Raw genomic sequence first — 8,616 nt, 5'->3', positions numbered from 1 at the left:
TGGTTGGGATGTGTTCCCGATTTTATCCTTGTGAGTGGTGAGTCTTGTGTTGACTTTTGATCTTGGCTTTTGACTTATATATATGTATTCCGTTTCGAAAATGGTTTTCATATTACATATCTACCTATTTATGATACTTAACGGTATTGGTGGGTGATGGGGATATGGGACCCTGGGGGTCCATTTTATTGGGAAAGTATTGACCCAAGTGGGGGTGGTGAAAGAAGTAGGTTGGACCAAGTCTTGTTGGGCTAGGAAGACAAGCACGCATGGTGGGCCAGGGTGAAGAACATGGACCAGAAAGCGGGAGGAAGTAGGTGCGGGAGGTAGGTACGACGTGAGGGGGGAGGTAGGGGGAGGTAGGTACGATATGAGGGGGGGAGGTAGGTACGGCGTGAGGGGGGGAGGTAGGTACGGCGTGAGGGGGAAGGTAGGTACGGAATGAGGGGGGTAGGTACGGCGTGAGGGGGTAGGTAGGTACGATATGAGGGGGGAGGTAGGTACGGCGTGAGGGGGGGAGGTAGGTACGGCGTGAGGGGGGAGGTAGGTACGGCATGAGGGGGGTAGGTACGGCGTGAGGGGGTAGGTAGGTACGATATGAGGGGGGGAGGTAGGTACGACGTGAGGGGGGGAGGTAGGTACGGCGTGAGGGGGGAGGTAGGTACGGCATGAGGGGGGTAGGTACGGCGTGAGGGGGTAGGTAGGTACGGCTGAGGGGGGGAGGTAGGTGCGGCGTGCATGGTGGAGGATGCGGGAGTCGCGGGATAGTGGCGACGTGACATTCATGACGACAAACAAGCGGAGTGGGGGAGGAGCAACGTGGGACACGCGAACGCCAGAGGAGGAGGGGGGCTTGATATAAATAGGGGCCCTGGATCTTTGGCTAAGCGGCAACTCAGACACGACCAACACTACGGTCTAGTGGTCTTGATCCATACTCTCAATCAAGTCACCTGGGTTCGATTCCTACCAGTAGCATAGTTCGCTATGGCCCATCCTGTGGGCCTTGTTCTTTGTAATTCGGCTGCCATTCTGGGCCTGTACCTTGGGCTTTTGTACGCATTGTTCTGGGCCTAGCGCCCTACCCCCCGTCCTATGTTCCTATACCTGGTTTATGGTGGACCCGGTCCCAATAAAACCATCATTGGCACCGTCTGTGGGGATCGCTACGATTAGCCCGTGTTTGTAGTCTCTACCATCCTAGCAAGGTTCCGAGGTACGCCCAAATGGTTGATTCGCAAGAGGAGCTACCCTATAAGGTAACACACTGAGCACATCGAGACGCTACTCTGGTGAGTACACTTGAACACTTAGTTAGGTAAAGATTGTGTTTATTTTCCCGAACTATGTGCTCTGCATGCTTGGCCCACGGCCACCTCAACTATATGCTCATATGTGCTCTACATGCTTGGCTCGCGGCCACCTCAACTATATGCTCATATGTGTCTGCATGCTTGGCCCGCGGCCACCTCAACTATGTGCTCTGCATGCTTGGCCCACGGCCACCTCAACCATGTGCTCCTATGTGCTCTGCATGCTTGGCCTACGGCCACCGCAACTATGTGCTCCTATGTGCTCTTACGTGCTATGCATGCTGGCTCTACGGCCATGGCGGATGGGGCATGTGGGTTATCGCAACCCACATGCGCGGACTTGCCCCCGGCAAGCCGCATGGTTTTGGTGGATGGGGCATGTGGGTTATCGCAACCCACATGCGCGGACTTGCCCCCGGCAAGCCGCATGGTTTTGGCGGATGGGGCATGTGGGTTATCGCAACCCACATGCGCGGACTTGCCCCCGGTAAGCCGCATGGTTTTTGGCGGATGGGGCGTGTGGGTTATTGCAACCCACATGCGCGGACTTGCCCCCGGCAAGCCGCATGGTTTTGGCGGATGGGGCATGTGGGTTATCGCAACCCACATGCGCGGACTTGCCCTCGGCAAGCCGCATGGTTTTTGGCGAATGGGGCGTGTGGGTTATCGCAACCCACATGCGCGGACTTGCCCCCGGCAAGCCGCATGACGTTGGCGGATGGGGCGTATGGGTTATCGCAACCCACATGCGCGGATTTGCCCCCGGCAAGCCGCATGGCGTTGGCGGAGGGGGCGTGTGGGTTATCGCAACCCACACTACCCCGTCTTACAATCTTCAGTTACCTTCATCCTTAAAAAAAAAAAAAAAAAAAAAAAAAAAAAAAAGGTTGCATGCAGGTGTAGCATGGAGAAATTGACAAAGCATACTAAATAAATGCAACAAAAGAGATGTACAGTGCAAGAAGCATCCAAGAAGTGACAATAGAGGAGTCACCTTGACCTCTCGACACTAGGTGATGAAGCGAAGGCCAGGGCAACATGCGGTGTGTGTGGCAGAGGTACGGGGTAATGGCTTGACGCACAACAATGGTGATAATGGAAGGTGGCGGCGAGAGGTTGAGAAAGGGAAAGAAAGGAGGTGGTGATACCGAATTCTACTTCTTTTAGGCATCAAGATACCTAAAAGAAGTGGGGGACTTGTGATGGGGATATCATGAAAGCTTGGGAACTAGAGGTTGAGTTCGGAAAAGAAAGGAGGTAGTTGTACCGAATTCTACTTCCTTTAGGCATCAAGATGCCTAAAAGAAGTGGGGGACTTGTGATGGGGATATGGGACCCTAGGGGTCCATTTTATTGGGAAAGTATTGACCCAAGTGGGGGTGGTGAAAGAAGTAGGTTGGACCAAGTCTTGTTGGGCTAGGAAGACAAGCACGCATGGTGGGCCAGGGTGAAGAACATGGACCGGAAGGCGGGAGGAAGTAGGTGCGGGAGGTAGGTACGACGTGAGGGGAGAGGTAGGGGGGAGGTAGGTACGATATGAGGGGGGGAGGTAGGTACGGCGTGAGGGGGGGAGGAAGGTACGGCGTGAGGGGGGAGGTAGGTACGGCATGAGGGGGGTAGGTACGGCGTGAGGGGGTAGGTAGGTACGATATGAGGGGGGGAGGTAGGTACGGCGTGAGGGGGGGAGGTAGGTACGGCATGAGGGGGGAGGTAGGTACGGCATGAGGGGGTTAGGTACGGCGTGAGGGGGTAGGTAGGTACGATATGAGGGGGGGAGGTAGGTACGACGTGAGGGGGGGAGGTAGGTACGGCGTGAGGGGGGAGGTAGGTACGGCATGAGGGGGGTAGGTACGGCGTGAGGGGGTAGGTAGGTACGGCTGAGGGGGGGAGGTAGGTGCGGCGTGCATGGTGGAGGATGCGGGAGTCGCGGGGATAGTGGCGACGTGACATGCATGACGACAAACAAGCAGAGTGGGGGAGGAGCAACGTGGGACACGCGAACGCCAGAGGAGGAGGGGGGCTTGCTATAAATAGGGGCCCTAGATCTTTGGCTAAGCGGCAACTCAGACACGACCAACACTACGGTCTAGTGGTCTTGATCCATACTCTCAATCCAGTCACCTGGGTTCGATTCCTACCAGTAGCATAGTTTGCTATGGCCCATCCTGTGGGCCTTGTTCTTTGTAATTCGGCTGCCATTCTGGGCCTGTACCTCGGGCTTTTGTACGCATTGTTCTGGGCCTAGCGCCCTACCCCCCCATCCTATGTTCCTATACGCAGTTTATGGTGGACCCGGTCCCAATAAAACCATCAGTGGGTTACTAGCATCTTTCGCTGACCGGACGTCGCCCCGATGTTTATCGTTGTATCTTTCAGGTGATGCGTAGTCGAGCATGATGTCTAGAGCCGGTAGCTTAGCACCTGTATCTTTAGACAGTGTTGTTGAGGCCTGTGTGCCAATGTCTTTAGATTGTTCTAGTTTGTTGTTTTTGGGATAGTGATACACTGCAGATTGTCGCCTTAGCGTATACCAAGTGTGGTATACGTGGCATAACACCCCGTTTTGGATTCCTTTTATCCAGTTATCTTTTTATCTTCCGTTGTGCTAGTGTTTTGTTGTTAATCTGCATGTGTTAAGAGTTGTTTTTAAGTCGTGTTTTTGGGGGGTGTTACAGTTGGTATCAGAGCCTAGGAAGAGTTGAGTCTAGACTTTCTAAGTGTTTAAGTGTGTTTTGAGACCTCTAAGCGACCTTAAGGAGTTAAGTGTTAGGCTTAGGACTCTAGGTTGCGCGGTGAGATGTGTGTTGTTTTCTGTCTTGCTTGCTTGCTTTTTGTGGTAACCTTGTTGTTGTAGCAGAAGTGCGATGCCTCCTCGTCCTCTCGCCCACACCCCCGAGACCCCGACCAACGAGCAGCTCGCCCAGAATCTCCATCAGTTGACGCAGACGATGCAGTCTCTCAGTGAAGCTCTGTTGAAAAACAATCAAGCTGCGCCGCCTCCGCCTCCTGTTGGGAACCGCGATGTTGGTTCCATCTTAGTTGTCTTTTTCTTAAAGGTTGGATCTTTATGATCTTTTGGTTTGATCTTGAAGTGGGTTTGGCTAGTGAGCTTAGTGGAGAGCTTGTTGTGGTGTAAGAAGAGTCTTTTGGTCTTCAAGAGGTAACCCATGCTCTACAAAACCTATTTTGCTTACCTATTTATGATTTCTTGGCTTTTACTTGTTCTTTGATATGAAATGTGAGAGTTTATGCATTTATCTTGTGATATTGCATATCTAGAGCTTGTGTTTAGGATTTCTTTGTGCCATTGCTTGGCATTTTCCTTGGTTCAAGTCATTTTGTTGTGTTTGGTGAGATTTGGCATGTTTTGGACTTGAAGTTGTGTTTGGAGGAGAAAATCCCCGAAGGGATTTGTTGTGGTACAGGGACGTACCCACGAGTGGGGCACCACCCGCCGGCCTACCCGCGGGGAACGTGTGCCCTGCGGGTTGTGTACCCGTGGGTAGGACCACGGGTGGGGCACTACCCGTGGGTCCACCCGCGGGGAAGACGGTGGTGTTGAGATGGGGTTTGTTCCCCGTGTTTTGTTTGTCTCGGTTTTTGATCTTTTGGCCTCCCGTTGTTCTTTTGTGGAACTATTTGAGCGTCTTCTTGATGTTTCGTAGGTCTAGAGCTTTTTGGTAGCTATCCATGTAGGATCTTTGGTGTTGTGAATCGTGCTAAGTGTTCAACATTGTGTTTCATTGAACAGTGTGGTGTCTTGTGTGTTCCTCGGAACTATCTTGAGTTTCCCCGTTGTTGAGCTTGCTAGTTATTATCTTAATGCTAGCGTCGTTGTTGTTGTTGGTTGGTGACCCGTCTCTTGATTGAGTGTGTTTCATACCTTCTCTTGCAATCCGTTGTTCGTTTCGTGTGAGTGGTGGTGTGTGTGGCTCTACCTGGATTGCACGATTAGTGGTATGGGACACTAGTCACCAAGGTATTGCAGCGGTCCTCGTGGTGGCCGTGACGTGATTTTATGGAGTTGTGGCTGAGTCCAAGTGATTGGGGGATAACATTGTGTTATCCGGGCATGTGCTGCCGTGAATTAGTGGGTTTTCGTTGGTGGTCTGTAGGTGGGGGACGACGGTCCCGGCGGAATAAGGTTGGACTTGGCTGTACAGGGGTTTTCTGGAGGTAATGGTTGGCACCGAAGGTACAAGGTTGGGGGTAGCCATAAGGTTGGAACAGGGCATAAGGAAGGCATATCAACTCGTGATGTGTGATGTCACGAGGGCTTGTGAAGCCGTGTGGTGAGTTCTCTTCTCTCATGACGTGTGTAGTCACGGAGGCTTGTGATGTTTTGGCATGTGTTGCCGGTTGGGTGAGTCTTTATCCTTGTGTGTGGTTAACCTTTGTGGTTGGGATGTGTTCCCGGTTTTATCCTTGTGAGTGGTGAGTCTTGTGTTGTCTTTTGATCTTGGCTTTTGACTTATATATATGTATTCCGTTTCGAAAATGGTTTTCATATTATATATCTACCTATTTATGATACTTAACGGTATTCGTGGGTTACCAGCATCTTTCGCTGACCGGGCGTCGCCCCGATGTTTATCTTTGTATCTTTCAGGTGATGCGTAGTCGAGCGCGATGTCTAGAGCCGGTAGCTTAGCACCTGTATCTTTAGATAGTGTTGTTGAGGCATGTGTGCCAATGTCTTTAGATTGTTCTAGTTTGTTGTTTTTGGGATAGTGATACACTGCAGATTGTCGCCTTAGCGTATACCAAGTGTGGTATACGCGGCATAACACCCCGTTTTGGATTCCTTTTATCCAGTTATCTTTTTATCTTCCGCTGTGCTAGTGTTTTGCTGTTAATCTGCATGTGTTAAGACTTGTTTTTGGGGGGTGTTACATTGGGAGCCTTACTTCTCTTAGAGTCATCTCTTTGCAGGCTTCTTGTTGATCCAACACTAGTAGCCGTCAAGCTCTTAACCACAGGTGAAACGCTTTTGCCAAGCTTCTTTTTACGGTTCTCCCGGATTCCTTTTTGAACTTGCTGAACTCGGTAGAGGTCAGTTGCACAAAGGTAGGCCTCCTTGACTTGAGCACGATAGAACCGCTCGCGTAACCTAACCTTCAGGTCTTCCCAACTGAACTCCGGATCTTGTCTACATGCTGGCATTTCAAGCATCCACCACAAGTCCGCTTCTTGCCTAAGGTAGAACGTAGTCAACACCACCTTGCGATTCTTCGGACATACCACAACTTCGAAGATCTTGTCAAACATCCGGATCCACTCGTCTAGTACTCCGGGAACTTCCTCACTGGCGAAGATCGGGGGACGGAGACTTGCGACTAGGCGTACCATGTCACGATTCCCATTCTGAAGAGAGTGGTTGTTGAGGAGGGCGTTGCTTAGCGTCTGGGTGAGCTGTGTCAGTTGATGGAGACTTTGAGCTAACTGTTCACTGGTGACTGCTTCTGAAGACCTTGCACGACGTCTCGATGGTGCCATCCTCGACTTCTCCAGCAACAGCACGATAACGGGAGGAAACTTAGGGCCCGCACCCTTACCTGGTGCCTTAACTAAAGAGAACCAAAGCTAAAAGGAAAACAAGCACATACAACATAACAGAAAACGATAAAAGAACTCACAACCTCACCGCGCGTCCTAAAGTCCTAAGCCTAACACTTAGATTCTTAAGGTCACTTTAAGGTCTCAAACCACACTTAGCCACTTAGAAAGTCTAGACTTAATCCTTCCTAGGCTCAAACCTAGGCTCTGATACCAACTATAACACCCCCTAAAAACAGGCTAATTAAAAGCCTTAAAACATGCAGATAACATAACTAAACAACAAACACAGCGGAAGACTAAAAGATAACTAGATAAGCATAAATCCAAGTCATGGGGTGTTATGCCACGTCCACCAACAAAGATGAACGCTACTGCAGAATCTGCATTGTTTACAACTATCCAAAAGTCACCAGAGTCTATAACTAAAACGGCACACAGGCCATAAAACCAACGGGAGATGCTATGCTAACATGTAACACCCCGAAATTTTGGAACTTTTAAAACTTATATAATAAAGATAAATCCTCATTAAATCCGGAAATATAACATAAGAGTATGGGGTGCTATGCCACACCTGAGCTAGAGAACCCAGGTGCACATGCTAACTAACTAAAATCCTCAACGATGTCCACACGTAAGTATGGCGCGCAGGCCGAAAGGGAAACTAGCTACTCTACGCTCCAAATCTCTAGCGCGCTCCAGTGTCTACTCATTTGTGCCTGAAAGTCAAACATATCTGTTCAGCGAGAGATGTTGGTAACCCACTCCAACGCGTTGAAATACAATAAATAAATAAATAAATATATATATATATATATAGGAAAACCATTTCGAAGAAAGAAGATATATACTTAGGAGACCCTAGCTTTTAAAACCGGGAGTAGACTCAACAAATAGGGACAGGCACATCAAACAGTAATAAACAGTTAAGTAGTGATAACATCATAAGGAATGCACAACTAAGGTCATAGTTCACTTTTCAATTCAAACACATCATCATTTAATCATCAATCATATCACATTATCATTGATGGCGCCACGGGACCAATCGCATGCCCCGAACATGAGGGTTAATGCTTATAGCATTAACACGGCCCCGCAGCACCGTGGTATGAGGGGAGTTGATCGCAACCAACCCTTTGAGAACCGCTGATGAACTCAACGTCGGACCACGATCCGGCTCACCGCTGACGCACCCAGTCGGTGGACCGCAATCCCCTCTACAAGGGGGGACTTACGACTCTACACACCATCGATACGCACAATCGGTGGACCATAGTGGATCAAGCCCGGCTTACCGCTGAGCTATATTCAGTCCGTGGGCGAAGATCCTCGGAGACCATGGCCCTACACACCGCTGTCCCATCATTCGGTGCATCGCAGCCAGCCGTAGCCCTACACACCGCCCGATTACTCAGGTTGGTGGGCTATAGCCTTCCTCGGCTTATTGGCCCTACACACCGCCTGCCGCGTTCAGGTCGGTGGGTCATAGCACCGAGGCCCATAGTTGGACCGCAGCCCAAGAAGTGTATCAATTTGGCCTTAGCCACTTCTGAGCCTTAGCACAGGAACAATCCATTGGCCTTCAGCCACTTCCGAACCTTCAGTCCGGAAACAATCCATTCGGTCTTCAACCGACTTCCGAACCGTAGTCCGGGAACAATCCATTCGGCCTTCAGCCGAGTTCCGAACCTTAGTCCGGGAACCACCCAATTGGCCTATAACCAAAATGGGGGATCATGCA

The sequence above is a fragment of the Ipomoea nil genome, unplaced genomic scaffold (assembly GCF_001879475.1).
Source record: "Ipomoea nil cultivar Tokyo-kokei standard unplaced genomic scaffold, Asagao_1.1 scaffold3314, whole genome shotgun sequence".
In the NCBI taxonomy this organism is placed as follows: domain Eukaryota; kingdom Viridiplantae; phylum Streptophyta; class Magnoliopsida; order Solanales; family Convolvulaceae; genus Ipomoea; species Ipomoea nil.
This window is presented reverse-complemented; position numbering follows the sequence as displayed.